We start from the raw sequence: 18,676 nt of genomic DNA, 5'->3' as shown, positions 1-18,676 counted from the left end.
CCCCCCCCCCCCCCGAGTGTTCGCCGAGGTGATAATACCCCGTCGGTCGTGAGTTTCGCGCGTTGCTACGAGCAGACGCTTGTTTACTCATCGCTGTGTGACAGGGGGAGGTTCGACGAACCTCGTGCAACTCTGAGTAAAACGGCGATTTTGCTTGGCACGGTGCTCTCGCGGGAGAAGAACTAAACTTCGACCGTTGTCGGCGCGGTCTCTCTCTCTCAGTCTCTCCGACTTCTGCCCGACAAAGTGAATCGCCGTCTCATCGTGCGCTCCAGCCCGACAGAACATTTCAAGATTGGTGAGTACGACGGCAGCACCCACCGCCGGCGGGTTGCTTTCACCGCTTTCTCAACACGTCGCGAAAAACGTCGACTCGTCCGTTCATTCATCGCACCTACTTGCTGCCCACCGCCTACCTTTTCATCACGCCGATTCGTTCGCGGTAAAAGCGGATCACGCGAGACGAAGGCTTTCATTAGAAACGATAAAAACGTTCGTAATACGTCGTGAGTGTCGTGCGATCGCGATTTCGAGCGAGCGAGAAAATCGTCGGCTAGTCGAGCACGATGCGCCGTTAGAATTCTAACGCGTCGTTTCTTTTTTCCCCTCTCCGCGAGAAAAGAGAGGGAGAGAGGATCGACACGTTCAACGATCGCGGACTCGACGCTCGCTCTTCGTCATCGGTCTTCGAGATTCGAACGGATTCGGAGACAACCCGACACGTGCTTCCGGCAGACGAGGCGCGAGTCGGCGCGCGCGATCCCCCGCGTTTCGACACCTCGTGTCCGCGCGAGAGCATCCCCTACGAGTCTCGTCGGCGGTCATCGTCGCGCGAATACCCTGCGGAGTCGAGTCTATCGATTTGAGGAAACTGCGCCAGATTGACGCAACGGAGATTGCGGTCGCGTCACTTTGACGCGCCACCGAGATATCGTCGTGACTCCTCCGTCGGTCGCCTCGCGATACTTTATGCTTCCAAGGTGATCGTGCGGCGAAGCGAATTTCAAGTGTCCGCTTCGTTCAAAATAAGGAAAAATGTCCCACTAGACGTGTGTATGACAGGCGGAAGCGGGACGGGTGTTACCTCTTTTTTTTTTTTCCTTGATTTCGAGAGCGCAGATAAGTGTAACAATCGAGACCGACTTTCGACCTGGAGAGGAGCTCGCGCGCGGACGATGACGCAATGCGATAGTCGTGGCGTGATCATCCGCAGTCCATGTGCATCCATTGTGTCCGGTTCGTCCCTGCCCGGTGCATATCTTATCAGTGACTGTCGATTCCTGGTTGAATCACTGTCCCTCTTTCCATCTCTCTCTCTCTTGCTTTCTCTTCCGAACAGGTGCAGATAAGGGCCCTCTTTCGGGAAATGCAATTAATACACGGCTCGACGACGGTGACGTCAAGAACGCCGATCGGATATAAAACACTTCTTCGTCGCGGCGCGTGCGAACAGTTGCAGAGCGAGACTTACGAAAGTGCAACGGCGTGTGCAATTCTTTCATTCGCACGTACGTTCGTTCGTTCGTTATTGCGTCACTCCGTCGGTGCCGTGGCGATAAGGAGAAAGAGAAAGAGAGAGAGAGAGAGGGACTAAAATTTCGTGGCGTGCGTTGCACATTGCGCGAAGAGAACAAAGTGCGGCCACGACGTCGCCGCCCGCCTTCTTCCGTTACGCCTTCGCGCAATGCGAACGTGTTTGCGAAATGCATCGCGATCAAGGATCAAGGTCGCATTTTATTTTTATCCTTTCGACTCTGCCACTACTACCGCCGCTGCAACTCTCTCACACACATACACACACACAGTTTCCTTCCTTCTTCTCTCTCTGTTTGTCTTTCTTCATGATTACGCGATGAGAATCGAATATCGATATCCTCCTGGCGATATCGACGTGTTGCAGTGTCGCGGAGATGAAGTCTCTCGGGGCTCTCGTTAACTACTGCGACTAATTAGAATTGAAAATCGCCGACCGATACTCCACATGTGTATGTGTGTGTATTCGATACCGAGACGAATTGCGAAACAACGAATGATGAGATGACTCGCACGGGGATTCTTTTTCTTTCTTTCCGGACCACGCCAGTGTGCTCGCGCTTGCAATACTGTTCCCCACGTGGCGGCGGCAGCCACGACGAGTGGGGAGAGAGAGAGAGAGAGAGAGAGATCCACACATCAATTGCGATCCTCTCACGAAAATGGGAACTCTCTCCCTCCCTCCTCTGCCCCCCTTCTCTCTTTTCCTCTCGTTACAGCCGTCGCTCTCTCCTGCTTCCCTCCGTCTGCCCTTCCTCATCGATCTCCTCCTCCCACCTTGCAGCGTACCACTGCTCTTGGCTCTCTCTCTCTCTATCAAAGTGGGCCACGGCCCAATTTACAGAACTCTCTCAACCTCGCAACGTCGTAGCGTAAACCATCCGTGCAATAAACTTCACGGACTCTCCCGGCTCTCCGAAGGGCGCGCGCACGTGCAGCACGCGGATGCGAGAGAGCCGCGACGATGACCCTGAAGGCGCGTTTAGAATCGGGCTCAAGAGAGTAGAGAGGAAGGGGAGGGAGAAACGCGGAAGATTAGATCTCCGCGGAGTATTGCGCGAATTGAGAAACTTCAAGATTAAATCGTACCATTACGACTATTGCCGCTATCGTGTGCCGGTGCTATATTATTAACGTTAATCACGCGGATTGTTGTTACAACTCTCGAATTAATAAGCGCTCGCGTCGCTCGGACACGCGGCTCGCGGCCGTTCGTCGACGAGGAAAGCGGAATCGAACGGATGAAACGGTTAATAACTCGATATTATAATCACGCGGGATCTTCCAAGGTAATTAAACGGGCAGATAGATTAAACGAGTCGCGCAGTCTCGCGATAACGTATCTCCGATACGTTAGAGAGCGACCGGTTGAATTACCGGAGCTCCCCCGTCTCTCTTTCTCTCTCCCTCTCTTCCTCCCTCCCTCCCTCTATATCTATCTATCTCTCTCTCGCAAAAGCGAAGATAGCGATCGCGATAAATAAATAAATCGACCGATCGCCGTCGTATATATTTATTTTTATTATTCCACGCCGCGCGAGACGGTGTTCTCCCGATGCGTGCGTGCGTGTGTACGTGCGTACGTGTACGCGCGTGGTGAAGGCTCTCTCCGGTGCGTCGATTGTGCGCCGGCCGATCGATTGTCACGGACCGTTGAGAGTTCTCGACGTGAAACAAAAAAAAGATCGAGTTATCTCGGATCGATACAAGCTGCCGCACGTCACTCGCGGCTCGGATTAGCGGTATCTGCGCTTGAGCGAAATGCACCGCGAAAATGCACGTCGCGAATGATCACGAGTGTGAGAAGGAGAAGAGGGGAGGGGAGGGGGGCGGTAGGGGGAGAGAGAGATAGCGTAGCTACCGTAGCCCTCGTTGCGGACGCGTCTCTCTCGCCGGTGCATGCATACAGCGGCGATATCTACGTGCCGTTGCGTGGACATTGTGGATTATAACGTTACGTCATCGGCCGTTCATCGATCACCGCGAGCTGTACAAAGAGAAGGAGAGAGGGGGGAGGGGGGGGAGACAAGCGGCGGACAGCGCGCGCGCGCGCCTCCGTGTATGTTCTCTTCGTGTCGTTCTATTTCTTATTTAAACGATATCGACGGAACGCGACAGCGACGACGACAATGGAATTTTAAGCCTCTCGAGCGCCCACGTAGCAATGAGTCGCGCGCGAGTTTACACGTCCAATCAACGATAGGTGCTCTTCGCGAGGAGAAATCTAGAAATAGATACTAAATGAGTACTAAAAGCAACTTACTCTTCCGTACTCGTGAGAACAGAGAGAAGATACAAATGAAACAAGGAAAAGGAGAGAGGGAGGAAGAGAATGAGGATTTATTCAGGTGTGAATTTCACTTTGGATCTTAATACTTGGGAGCATCCCCCCTCCCCCAGGCAATCGCGAATTGAACGACGTTGAATCGATCGGCGAGACTTCACGCGACGCTCCCTCGCGATCTCCGTTTTCGAGGGGAAATAAAAATTCAGATTTACAAGGCGCTTGCGAGACAAACCGTTCGATTCGGCGAGCGGCGCGGATATCAATAGCGCAATGTCTGTTGCCGGTCAGCAATTGCGTCACGGAGCGCTAATTCGAGGCACTGCGCGGTGCATCGCGCGCGCGGCTCACGTCGAGAGCGAGAAATCGAGACGACCGAATTCCGCGACGATCGCGATCCGCCGGCGCGGTTTATCGATCATATTAGCAAATATCAGGCTCCGTTGTTCGCGGTGACCTTTTCCTCGCTCGTATTATGCAACGAAGGTGAACGGTCTAACATAACAGCCTGCACGTGTTGCAGTCACGTGGCGGACGGGACGGCCACAACAAGGCGAACCTAAACCCCGCGCGAATTGCGCGAGCGAGCGAGCAGGCAAGCGAACGTTTGCGCGCTATGTACTAACAGTTGCATCACGCACCGCATTATTTCTTAAGTGACTTTCACACCGCCGGCCGGCTGGTCGGTCAGACGAACAGGCGGACGTGCGGACGGACGGATCTCAGAGGAATCCATTTGCGACTCGAGCAGCCTGTGTAATTGCCTAAATCATATTACGATGGTATTTCGCGTGGCGCGCGTCTGTTCGCTCGGCGACGTTTAAATCGAGATAAGGCAACGTTACCCAAGCCTCGTCGCTGCTGGCGATGAGTAAAACCCACCGTGAAATCGCTCTCGACGCTTTGTTAGATTCTGAAATGGACTTTGAGGCGTGAACTTTTATTTGAGGGACCGTCTTCGAAACGAACGATGAGAACGTCAATTCCGAGTTAGCCGAGCGTATCCGCTCGTAATTACCAATATAGAATAAATATAAAATTTTTCGAATCTTTCCTCGGGACTTTCCGCATGTTGGAGAAAATATTTAAGATCACGAGTATTCATTAATTTGTTTTTATATTTATTTACTTATTACTTGAGTCATTGTCTTTTTTGCCCTCGCGCTATTTCTTGTTGCGTAAGCGAAAAATATTTCTCTCTCGTTAATTAGCAACTACGAAATGATTACTAAATAATGTAGTAATCGTTTCGGAATCATCTCTGAATCTCACCGGCGCTGACGTAACGGACACACACTGTATGTGTGTGTACGCGCGTGTGCGATCGCTCTCTCAACGAAGAGTGTCAACGCGACGAATTGATCGCTTCGCCGGAGCTCTCCCGCGCAAAAAAAAAGAACGTCGATCGTGTTACGATGTCGTTCTCTCGCAGTAAGCGCGCATTATGTAACGAGGATAAAACGCTTTTGCGCACAGACTTCGCTCATTAGCCTCGTGTCACGTGTGACAAGAAGGCCGGGCACGTCGTAAGAACGCGCGAATCTCACGTGGATCGCGCTACCGTCGGAACGTGCGACGTCGATTAAAACACGTCCATCCCGTCGCCGTGAACACTCGACGATGAGCGTCCCGCAGCCGGCGAACGTGCGAATGTGTGATCTTCCCCACGGGGGTGCCACGTGTACACCCATCTTTCCCTTGCGTCGTTCAACCACCCGAGAACGGCCAACGATGAAAAGCTGAGCGATCGCACGCGTCTCGAGAATGTTTATTCGTGCACAGAAAAAAATTAGTCTTGAATCAAGAACAGATATATTCTTATATATAAGCAAGAATATAATCTTCGTAGAAGATTTTTAGCCCTGATTTGATTGAATTTATATCGATGCAAGTGTTATTTAAACTCAAAATTTGAAATCTTGTAAGAAGAATCTTGTATTCTTGTTTATGCATGAAAATATCTATCCTTGACTTTAAACTATTTCTTTTCTGCGAATCAAACGCGTATGAAAATCTGCCGTTCTAGAAATTACAAATTTAAATTATCCATGTATTAACAGATGTGTAAATTTGTAAGTTCGCATTTTAGTGCATATTATCGTCGTAAAATCGACAGATATCGCGCGTAGTAAATAACAAATTTATAAGTCGATCAATGAAAAAAAATAGAATGTTATAATATTTTTGCTTGTGTATAAAAATATCTGCCCTTGATTTAAAACTATATTTGTTCTCTGCGAATTAAATGCGTATGAAAATTTACCATCCCAGAAATAGCAAAGTCGCTATAAATTATCCTTTGACGTATATGTAAATTTGCAGACATATTTTAGTATTATCGGAGAGGAAGCAACAGTAATCGCGCGATTATACAAATACGATACAAATACACAAATTATACACCGATATACAAATTAAATACCGGCTCCGCGCTGCAATTTCTTCGTGCGAATAGAAGATTCATAAGTCGTTCGATGGAAAAAAAAACTTATAAATAATAAGTAATACGGTTGGTGAATATATACATGAGCGTATGAAGTCGTGTTAATGAAACTTGTGTCGCGTCATACGGAGAAGTCGTAACGTGCGGCATAATCGCATTTCTTTCGTCGGGCCTGGCACGCGCGGCGCGACGCGTCGCGAATTAAAATTCGCGCTTGCCCGGAAGAATCGCCTACAATTCCGGCGCGTATGCACACATATACGGGATATTAAAATTTCACTCGAGCGCGAATCGATATTTCGGCAACCTGCTGCAGCTGCGCGATAAATCACCGGGGTAGTCTAAAATGTGTAGGACGCCGCTACACGCGCTCGTCTCGTGTAATTTCGTCTCCCGCGTCCTCCCCTGGCACCGCCGCTCCGAATCGTATCACGCCGGCCGCGCCGCGTGACGCACGATTACGTAACGACAAAGCGTGCCTCTGTAACGCGACTATAATACGACTATACCGGGTGTCCGCGATCGATATCGCCTTGTTCTCGGCGGCGGACGTCGTTTTCCGGACGGTGACTTGGATCCTTCGACGATCCGTGGACCCCTCGAGGTTCGCTCGATCCTGAACGGCGGCAGGCGAACACCATCCTCGTACGCACGCACACGCGCGTTCCTCTCTTCTGTTTTACGTTTCGCTGACGATCGGCCCGGCGTTATCGCGCGGGCCGGTTGCATAATGAGCGGGAAACGAAATCGGAGACCGGTTCGAAATGCCTCAGTCGGCAAAGGCCGATAACGGTATCAGTGGCTCGCTGTTACGTGAGCACTGACCGCAATCGTAACACGCACACGACCGGAGCGGTATCGGATAGCCGGCCTCTGGCATTGTGCACATGCCTTTATGCACGCGGCGGCCGCTTAAGTTCGTCGTACCCGTCGACTATTTCAGGCGTTCGCGCGCATCCTATTCAGCTGTTTTTCTGAAACGCGCATTCCGCAAATAATACCGCGGCCGATGGTCGCGTTCCAAGATCGTCACGCCGAGACTGCGCCGCGCGCGATGTATTTATTATCCCGGCGCGCGAAGCGCCAATTTGTTTTTCGAATCCGTCATATTTCACGCGACTGTCTCCTCTTTTTCCGCCACAGTGTCTGTGCGACGCGAGGGATCTTTCCTTCTTTTTTTTTCCTTCCTCTCGGCGGGACGTTGCGCCATGCCGACGCGGCGGCCTGCAGCATTCAATAATTTTAGACTTCCGTCCCTTCGCGAGATTTTCCGAAAGTGCCTCCTCTGCGCCCGAGAAATAATGTAAATAAATTTCCGGGAAGATATACGCGAATCAGGCAAGGAGGGAGGAATATGAGGAAGTGGGGGAGTCGGAGGAGGACCGTCGTCGCGTATGCATATTGCGAGGGGGGAGCATTTCCTCGAACGAGAGCGCGTCAGAAGAAAAACAAACGGCCGGGCATCGGGTCAGCGGATGACTTAATCGAGATACGCGCGATATCGCGGCTAATTACTCATCGTCCCCGCAACATAGTACGCCGATAATTGCTTTCGGTTGTCTAAACTGTGCGATATCAATTTCGCAAGTCGATTACTTATTATACTTCTGCGCGAATAAATTCACAGTTGGTAATCTCGCGGAAGTCGCACATTGATAACGACGTAACGCAAGGCGCTCGAAATACACGTCGCATTTAATCTCTCGGAGCGGCGTGTTTTCTCGCCGCCCTGAGTACACACCGCTGGCTGTGCCCGTCTATCTTTTCTTTTTTTTTTTTCCACTCGAATTTGCATCTTCCGTCGGGAGGTGCTGCAGGTCGCGTTCAATTAGTGTTCCTGGAATATAGAACATCCGAATCTCTCAAAGTGACGTATACACGCAGCGGGGGATAAGTAAATAATAACAGAGGGGGGAGATGTTATGGAATTGAGTTCTTATTATTATAAAAGAAAACATAAAGGGAGGGTAAATAATGAATGGAAAGATATTTGATCGTTTTAATAAACAATATGTGAAACTGGAAGTGTGAAATTTCTCGCGAGACTAAAGTATGTACGCAGGAAAAAAATTAGTCTTGAATCAAGAACAGATATTCTCGTATATAAGCAAGAATATCATAATCTCCTTAGGAGATTTTTATTCTTGATTTAAGACTAATTTTTTTCTCGTATACAAGTTATTCCCTCTTTAACCTCAAAATAATGTCGAAATTAAAGTCATGTTTATAATAAATAAAGTATAATATTAACCTTGTTTTTCGATATTTTACCTTTATCATTTTTTGAATGTATGTGTTCCTGCTACACTTTAATTCGTATCTTCATTTTAAGGGGCCTGAAAACCAATGAGAAGATGTCTACGAGTTGCCCGAATCTATTCTAGGAACACTATTATTCAGCAAACGCCAACTAACACCAACATCAATGTTATAATTTCCCGCTCAACAATGCAACTATTAACAATGCAATTATGTAACACACGCGTTATATTGCATTTACATTGTTGAGTGAGAAATTATCGATATTATTTCGCCGTCGATTGATGTGTTTGCTGAGTACGTTTGATGACCGCGTGAGACATAGCATCCAAGAATGTCTGTGGGGGGATCCACGATCGATTAATAATTCCGCTCCGACGTAAGTACAACGGGAAGTACAACGAAGAGATTTCCGTTTCGGGAAAACGCACTTTCCGAGAGAATCGAAACCGCCTGAAGCGCTCCGCGAAAAATGCGAGGGGAAAGTTCGCCGAACGCGCGCATTAATCTTCGGTGCGGAGAACTTCCTGTATCGCATGCGGCGCGTTCCGAGGAAAAATTTCAATCGTATCATGCGACAGACAAAGGGAGAGAGAAATACATAAACGCAAATGGGAGCGACACGGAGATCTGTAGCGGGCCACGTGCGACCTGGCGTATTGCGCAACGCGCGGCTAAACACGTGCCCGTGACAACATGCTCTCTCTCTCTCTCTCTCTTTTGCGAGCTGACATTCCCGGAAAATTAGGTGACATCGAGAGATAAGATTTCCTCGGAAACGTCGATTGATAATGACGACGGAGATACTGCGGAGATGCGCATTCGGAAGAGCGACTACGCGCAGTTGGCTGATGTGTTTTTCCTGCTTGGTGCGCGCGTGCGTTTCAATCGTGCGCAACAATAGCGACACAACGGGCTTATATGAATAGAGGTCGCGTGGTTCTAAATCGAGTCACCGATGCGCGGCTTTAATTCCGCCGTGCGAAGCGCGGAGTGTCGCACGGGCCCTTCGATTTCATTTAACGACGAGCTGTTTAACCCCCTCGGAGCTCAATGGAGATTGATATCGCTGGATGCGAAAATTCCTATCCGCAGACGCGTGTGTAAAAAGGTAACCTTTGTTTATTTATACGGATTCAATGTCTTACGTACCCCGAGAAAAATCTCCGTCGGATAAACCGATTAAGCGATACGCCCGATTGTTATTTTTTGTTCGGTCGAGTGACGGATATCTTTATCCGATAAAGTGTCCGATGAAGTTGCCGATGCAGTTACCGATGAAACCTAATCGGGAAATCAATAAGTGTTATATTTACGTCAAGTTGGGAAGAGTCGAAGTCGACCGAAACGTGTTTCGTGTTATTGTACACTGCAATGACGATGTATGATCGTTACATCGAACGTATTGTTTATAACATGATTTTTTTTAATTCATTGGCACTGTAAGAACCGCGCTCGGCTTTTATACGGTCTTGTATCGATTATTTGTTTTCTAATCGGCAAATTACTCATCCTTTGTATATCGGTTGCAATTGTCATCGAATAAAGGCATGACTCGGCCGGATGACAAAATGATCAGACATTACAAGCAGTCGGATACATCATCCCTTTCTTACTTTCTCGTCGGATATGATCGGATAATATTTTTCTCAGTGTACGTTATAATTAATTTTTCTGCGAGCCGGTCGCTGTTTTAGAGCGCTCCATTCGTTATCTCCGTTTCCATTTTGCACTTTATGTCGCGGAGACTCCGCATTTCCACCTGTTTTATTATTAAAAGTTATTACTAACGTTGGAGAAATTCGACAGACCGCCTCCGTGCGTCCCACAAACTGCAACATTCCCGTTTCAATGAGCTCATCCTTAAATTATATCGAGCCAAGTCATCGTGCGCGCTCGGGTGAGTTTGTATCGCGCCGATACGTCACGTACGATGATTTTCGGAATAAGCGGACGTGGCGTAATACAGGTATACGCGAGATATGTTCACCCAGTAGGAGGAGGAGGTATATTCACGCGCCGTACGTGCCGTTGTGTTTCTATCTGTCTCGGCGGACGCGCGAATTACGCAACGCCACGCGCGCGCATCATGACGTTCCGGCGGAAAATCCGCGCCGGTGATCGCAGTTTCGCGCGCGAGTTGCGCGATGATGATTCGACGAAATTATTACCGGCCGATTTCGTGATTCAGTCTGTATCTCTCTTTCTCGTTTATTGTCACGATGACGCCCGACGCGTAATCGCGCTCGCGAAACGCTCCGAATCATCGCGACGGAGGCGTGTGAGCTACGTCGCGCGTCAATTACGTTTCTCGTTTCTCATTTGCGAGATAACCCCGCCTGTTACACGGACGAGAGAGGGAAAAGAGTTGCATTACGGAATCGGAATCAGATGACGACGATGCGACGGCGCGTTAACGCGAAAGGTATCGTCGGGATTGCGCAACGTTTCGCCATTAGTTATATATATGCACACACACACACACGCGCGCGTTGGAATTTAATGGGCGTTTATTTCCGTGGACGGCATCTTTATCGGTGAATCGGATTAACATGGTAAAGTTGCACGCGCGTGCATTGACGTCACGTCGATCCGTCAGAGCCGTCAGTGCGAGCCGCGGTTTGAATATTAGAAATTGCCTTTTTAACGTGGCTTCTCATTCCTTTCGACGTCGTCGTCGTGTCATACCGGCGCCACTTCGTCATCGCGGACTCGTGAATTATGCACGTTAAGGGTATTAAGGATGAATCACTAGTCGCTGATTCCACGTTCTTAATTTAATTCCAACTAACCGGAATCTCTTCTCGCGAAAGCGAATAATTTCGCGCGAACGCGCGACGGACGTGGCGCTCGCTCGCTCGTTCTTTCGTTCGTCCGTCCGTCTGTCCATCCGTCCGTCCGTTCATTCGTTCGTTCGTTTAAAGATCATGGCTCATATCAGCTCTGACGTACAAATTTCTTCGACGCACTTCGAGACGCAATAAGACCGTCCAATGAGGAAACTTGATTTTAGGAAATTGTCAGAAGATAAATTTTCTCTCTTAGATCTGCGTTACACAATAAATTGTATGTCGGAATCAGATGTCGCAACGCAGCCGATGGTCCAATAAGAATATTTCTCTTTTGAAATCGTGTTCTCTTGTAGGAACGTTGGCTGTGTTACGACTATAGGTTTTTAAAATTTCGGAGAAAAACTAATTTTTTTACCAAATTTTTCGCGGACTTCCTCGTTTTCTGTCCCAAGCGTGCGGAAATCCGTTTGGAAAGATTCACGTGTGTTCGGTTAAAAGCTGTCAGATTTAGTTTTGTTTCGTAAAGAAGGTGGGAAATAAAAAAAAAATCCGCAAAAAAATTGGGAAATACGGGATTTTTCGAATATTTAAATACCGCACAGTAATAAACACTTTGTACTTGTGTTGAAATCGGTCCTTATTGAAACTTTCGTGTTAAGTTCTTCACATTGTTAACACCTGTATGTTAATTTAACATATTGTATTTATATTATCTCAATATATATAATTTGTGTTGAATCGGTTTTCAACGTGTGTAAGTGTGTAAGTGTTAAAATCATATATTTTATACCGCGATATCGACCTATCGATATTAACCTATTAATCTTGTGTTAATTTCTAACATAATATTTGTGTTACTTTTCAACATATTCATTTTCCCTCCACCTAACACAAAAATTTCGACCTTTCGGGACACATAAAATGTGTCAAATTAACGCAAAATTTTTTACTGTATATATTTCAGACTTATTGTGTAGCAGGTCTTGTCGAACGTCGTCAAGCTCTCCCCAGTCAGCTCGAAAAAAAAAAAACGCGTGTCACTTTCATGGCCACGATTGCATGGTCTCGTTACAGTTATCCCCCGGATTTCCTCGTGGAAGCGATTGCACGTGTGACGATCTGAGAAGGCGGAAAGACGACACACACCGGGACCGTGAAACGACGGAAATCCCCGAGGCGATTTCCGATCGCGCACGACCGCAATTTCATCAATAATTTATCCATTTCACCGCCGGCCAGGACCGGCTACGTGCGCCGCCTCACGCACGCCGTTCACCGCCGTTATTGCAAAGGGAGGAACAGCAGAACGTGATTCCCCCGATCGCAACACGTGGCGGACGTCACGTGGCGCGCGCACCGCCGCGTTTCCGCGTGCGTCACGCGACGCAAAACGCGTCTGCGCGTTGTTTTGTCGTCTAGAATCACGCGTGGAACCGGCCGGATCGGCCGGGCAAATGGAAAACGATCTATCGCGTTAGTCGCAACCGGTTGTTTGCGCGATTCGCGTCGGAATTACGTCGGTCGATGGCGCGCTTACTACGCGCCTTCCTTCACTACGGCGGTCAACAATGTTGTTTACGCGCTTAATTGGCCGCCTCTCGGTGGGATCACAATAGCCAATATATATTTAAGTGCGAGAGACGTATTTTTTTTTTCGTTCGCGCCAGGATTTAGATCGGAGGAAGGTGCGCACGAGCGATCGAGCGACGACGGTATGTGTGTCGCGTCCACAAAGGTGTGAATCGACGCTTTAAATAAACGCGGCTTCACGTCCGGGAATTTACGAGTGACCAGGATATTTCGGGAGAATCTCGAAAACGCAGAAACGGGGGAGAGTCTGTCGTGTTTCGCTCGCGTGGGCGAAAGTGCGCTGATTTTGGACCCTGCGCGTGTGTCCGTCCGTCTGCCCGTCCTTCTGACATTTCGCGATATACCGACGAGTGCAACGTACGTAGCTCTCGTTCCGATCCGGGAGCTCTCCTCGGCGATATTTGTTTTTTTACTCCACTTGGTACGTATAACACGAACGGCTGGCTTCCTCCTCTTTCATTTTTAATTTTCGACGGAAAAACGGCTGGAAATTTCGCAACTTTCGCTCGCGAAAGCCCTCCTCGCTTTAAACGATACGTCATTCGACACGACACCTGATACATTCGCGTGTTTTCCTTCGAAGCGCGACCCGATAGCGCCTCGATTGACTCGCGTGGGTGGTTGCCGCACGGGGAAAATCGCTAGCTCGCGCCCCTTCTCTCTCTTCTCTCTCGCCTCCCCCCCCCCTCCCGGCTTCGTAATATGAGTCACGCGAAATCGCACACAATTGGGAGAGGGGACTGGAATTCAAAGGGATTGCTCAATTTCGACAAGGTTTCGTGATAATTCGTTACTCGTGCCGTACACGCACGCTCATGGGCTCGCTGATATATCGAAGGAAACCCGGCGACTGCCTGTGGACTTTCGATAGCCGGTCGGGTCCTGTCGTAATGTATGTTCTGCAGCAGGAAGAGAGAGAGAGAGAGAGAGAACGTTCTCCGAAACTTCCAGTCCTTCGAGATTCCCGCGTAATCAGGGAATTGCGCGACCCCGCGGCGGAAACTTGTTAGGTGGAGAGAATTATGGATGTTTCCTTAATTATGGATTTTCGGTCTTCGCTCCGTTTGATTTTTCTTTAAGAAAGAGATTTTATCGAATTTATTTATGTTTATTTGATTCCGGTTTATTTAATACATGTCGTTTGTAGAATCAAACATTCGTTTGTCTGCTCTGTTCCAAAGGACAAATTTGATTGGATTAAACAAATTTTCATCAAATTCAAAGAATCTACGTGGGAACTCTCATACACGTGATAAGGACAGATAATGTATGGAAATTAACCTCATTTAACGTCACGATAAGAATCTAAACACAATAAAAGTTTAATTACGAATTCATTATGCGTGCGTGCGTCGATATTAGAATGATACTAAAAATTAACAACCGTTAACGACATTATATACGAGACAGGAAATCAAATGCAATCAGTTGCTGGATAAGCAGTATTGCGTGGCAATTAAACACGAGTCACACAGAAAGCTCGGAAAACTGAGCCCGGGGTTTTATACGATACGTATCGTATAAAAACTCGACACGTCATCGAGTCATTTTCGGATATCCCGCGTGGTAACACGATGAAACCGCATGACGAAACATCGGTGTGCCCTCTTCTCCCCCGGCGCCTCTTAATAGAAAAAAAAAACAACGAGTCACACCGCGGCCCAGTTGATGAGAGCCGCTGTTGCGGCGGAATTAATGACTCAGTCTCTTCCGAAACTTCTGAAAAAATAGGCGATTGTTGCGTAAGTCGGATTGAATAACCGCCCGCACGTGTCACCGTGCGTGTGTGAGTCGTGCGATTTCCATATCGGCATTCCCCCGAGATCTCAGCTTCTCCCGTGAGTAGTTATCCCCCGAAGTGCGGAGGGATCCCGCGAACGTTTCGGCCGCGGTGTCAGTAAACTCGCCGGTATTTGCGACCGACTGTTAGCTCGCTAAACGCGAAGGAACACACGGAGAGTACCTCGCGTGTGCGAGGCTCTGTTACGTGTCGCGCGCTTCACCTGGGGATCCGAGGGACGTAACGGCCTCGCCGTTAAATCGGTGGAACGCGACGAGGTCGCGAGTGCACGTTTCGAGACGCCAGCGACGCCCCGGGCACGTGATTAGACAAGGTTCACGCACCACGGCGGCCGTGGCGTGTGTTTGCGCGAGGATGATGGAAAACTGGACGGAGCTTCCATAAACGGTACGTGCCCGTGGAAAACGCATGTCGCCGGACCGGCGTTTACGTAACGCGCCACCGCTGCATCTCCCATGTGCTCTCCGTCTCTCGGCGTCGCGCATAACTCTCGGAACGCTCGACGATCGCTGCGACACACGCACGTCGCACTTCCTCGACTTTGTTCTTCCCAACTTCGAGTTCGCGAACGATCACGAGCGAAGATCGCTGTTTTTATCTCGCCGAGATTATTTTCCGTGCTTACGTCAATTATGATGTAATGTTGTAATCGGCAAAGACCAGGCGAGCGGGGGAGAAGTGATTGCGTGTGTATTATGCATATTTCGTTGGTTTGTTGCGAAATATATACGCGTGTACGTATGATATGTATACATATTTCGCAATAACAAACGAAAGCGAGACGCGTATTTCAATATATATACGGAGAAAAAGATTCTTTGGATTTAATAATGTTTCCTTGATTGAGAGGAATTTGTCCTTTGGAACACACTAGTGTTTGATTTAACAAAAAATATAAATTCCTTTAACGTTAAATAACATTTTTTTATGTTTTCATCCAAGTATTACAATGGTTGTCACAGCAATAAACTATTTGAAAGAAGTAACATTATGTTAGAAAAATATTGAAAAACCTCCTTGCCTCAGTGGAACAATATTTGTATAATGAAATAAATTTTTTTTATCGGAAGCCAAATATATTATTTCCTCTAAGTAATACTATTTTTTCTACTAAAAAGCATTTTATGCGGGTTTATTCTAAACACGTCTTTATTTAAACAAGATGATATTTGATATTAAATCACATCGTTTATATTAAACAAATCCAAGGGTCGAACAAACACGTGTACTAAATCCGAGGAAATTTTTTTTCTCCGTGCACGAAGTATCTCGAGACGCGAAATTTTTATTTTTCCTTCAACGAGCGAGCCCGAAACGGAGTTGCGCAGAAAAACCCATAGATGTACGCGTACGAAGGCCTTCTCTTTTCGTAAAATATTATTCCACCCGAGAAATCGCTCGTAAGGCAAAAGAGGACCGCTACGCAAGACTACGCGCGAGAGTTATGTAAAGAAACCGGCGGTTGCAGAATGTTGTTTTACGCAAAATAGTCTTCAGATTGAAGAAGCAAAAACGGGAAAAAGAAGAATCGATGAATGTGCAAATTCCTTATCTTTCGCCGTTAGAAAATTGTAAAATATCTGCTGTATGTAGTAATCTTCGGGCGCGCGTCTCGCCGGCCAGGTTTCTTTTAGTCATCGCGCGGCGAGTATCATTATGAAGTCAGAAGCGTGCTGGATTATCGAAGACGGCCGATAAAGATGCGGTTGACGCGTTCTCGCTTACAAAATTATCCCGGCACGTTTTACGTAACGGGACTTATCTCTGTTAAAAGTGGATTCTTTACAGAAGCCACGTGCGCTCCGTACGATCGACCGAGCGAGAAATATACCATTAGTCTTGCGCACGTGAAATTTTCCGTGCAACAGATCTGGAGAGAGAGGGGGGGGGGTGTTTATGCGTGTGCATCTCCGCGCACACGTAATTAGTACGTGTGCGCTAATGCGCTTCGCGGACTCTGATCTTGTGCAATAAATATCGAAAGTCGGGTAAATACGTGTCTCTCAGCTAGCAGCAACGGCACAGCGGCGACGGGGCACGGTTTCCGACATCCAGAACGGAACACGTGGAGCGGCTCCGCGAGCGCACGTGCGCGGTTGCGTAACCAAGCGGTGTTGCGCGCCATCGGATTAAAGCTTACGTCGAAGGCGAGGCCGGAGGCGGAGGAGAAGGAGGTAGCGGAGGCGGCGCGGAGTATTTTCATCCGCGATCGCGGGTTAAAAATAGCCGATCGCGGATGGAGGAAACGAACGCTCGCGCGGGGCACTTGATCGCGGACATCCAACGGCCGATAGTCGCGCGCGGATCGGGAAGAGGAGACGGAGAAGGGGGAAGAGGAAGAGAGAGAGAGAGAGAGAGAGAGACGGCTTAATTATACGAGTGCTTCGCGAGTCACGCTACCGGTTCGATATTTCCGCCGTTGGGGAATCGGAGAATTTAATTAAAAAAAGGGGAAAAGAGAGAGACAGAAGAGAGAGAGAGAGAGAGAGACGGCCGTTGCCGCCGTCGTAGAAGCGCTAATTGGCGTACCGTCGATCTTGGGCGCGACGCGCGACGCTTCGATTTCTCGCGAGGGCCAATTAGAACCGGCGGATGTGAGCGTGCGAAGATTTATACCGCTAACGATCCACTTCGTCTTATCGTTAGATTTTCTTTCTCTACGGATCTCCCGGCGATTTCTTCACTTTGTCTCGCTTCGGTTGTCTCGTTAACCCTCACCTTTCCCTTTCTTTTGGTACCACCTAGTTCATTTATTTTACATAATATCTATTGTGTTGCAAGACAATTCCTTTCGGAGGAATCGGGGGGATTTCTTGAGGGGGAAAAAAAAACTGCCGATGGTCTGTCCAGATAGCGGCGGCAGCTAAAAATTCTCGGAACGACGTCATCTCGTAAATCGCGAAGTTAAATCGAGGCGAAGCGCCGAAGGCGCGAACAAACGCGCTCCGTCCGCCGGGTTCACCGACTCCTTCGACCTTGGCGAGCACGACCTTACTCAAGGCTATTTTGCAACATCTCGCGCGCTCCTCGCCCGTTGGCAGTGCGAACACGTCTCCCGAACTCTCGGCATTCTTTAACTTTAGCCGCTCGCTCTCACGGCGCTCTTCGCTCACCACACTCGCGTACACGCCTACCCGAAACCACCGTCGTTCTCGGGACCGTCCACGAGTCGTAAATCGATGTGCGCGATCTTGCGGCCATCGTCATCTCGCAAACGGTAAACGATAGATGCAAACCGACGAACTTGTTGTTAATTAGCGATCGACGAGCAACAACGCGAGCTTCTCAATCGTCGCCTCTCTTTATCAAAGTTCGATCATAAGCAACCTTTCCCCCGCGCGATCCGATCGTTAGACAGTAGCCGCTCATCTTGCACTCTCTGACGTGTACCATCGCCGTCGCCTGGCACGCGACGCGACTTTCGTCATCGCCGCTAATAAGCGCGGCGGCGGGTTGCAACGTCGACTCGCGTGTCGCGCTCACGTTTACCTTGTATCCGCCGGCCGAACCACCCGCTTTCTCACTCTCGAAATTTCGTGGAGTGAAGATACCTCGCCATCCTCGGGATCGCAGGAGTGTGAACGTTTCAGTCTTGTTGCAGTGTGAATGCGCTTCCGGTGACGGAGCGCATCAGATTCACTCCGCAACTTGGAACGAAGACATTCTCACTCGACGATTCGGGGTGGATTCACTCCCCGCGTGAGCGAAAAGTTTCGACTTGGAGCCGCTCTACGCAGAGAAAAAGATTTCTTTGGATTTAACTTGAATCATAAACACTGGAGTCGGACCCCAGCCGACTCGTGTTTTCATCGCGTTTCTTTTGATATTTTCAATAAAATAAAATAATTATGCGAACATTTGCGGTCATTATTTTGCATGATTCTATTCTACAGATTTTAAATATATTCGCGATTTTTTACAGATTTTTACCAACACTTACAAATTTTAAACAAGCGTGTTAGATTAAGATGCCG

At 48.5% G+C, this 18,676-nt stretch overlaps 1 protein-coding gene across 5 annotated transcripts in view; it reads left to right on the top strand.

The window, feature by feature from the left end:
* Window positions 1-6: 6 nt before the first annotated feature.
* Window positions 7-18,676, top strand: part of LOC106746611 (AP2-associated protein kinase 1-like) — a 25,870-nt gene continuing 7,200 nt past the window's right edge. Inside the window, exon 1 of one of the 5 annotated variants that reach the window (XM_014623370.1) lies at window positions 7-298. The gene's annotated coding sequence lies outside the window, so the exon portion shown is untranslated. The other 4 variants (XM_014623372.1, XM_014623375.1, XM_014623371.1 and 1 more) reach the window with 4 other exon arrangements.

This window comes from Dinoponera quadriceps, unplaced genomic scaffold, assembly GCF_001313825.1.
Source record: "Dinoponera quadriceps isolate SergipeBrazil2010 unplaced genomic scaffold, ASM131382v1 scaffold2001, whole genome shotgun sequence".
Taxonomy (NCBI): Eukaryota; Metazoa; Arthropoda; class Insecta; order Hymenoptera; family Formicidae; genus Dinoponera; species Dinoponera quadriceps.
This window is presented reverse-complemented; position numbering and strand designations above follow the sequence as displayed.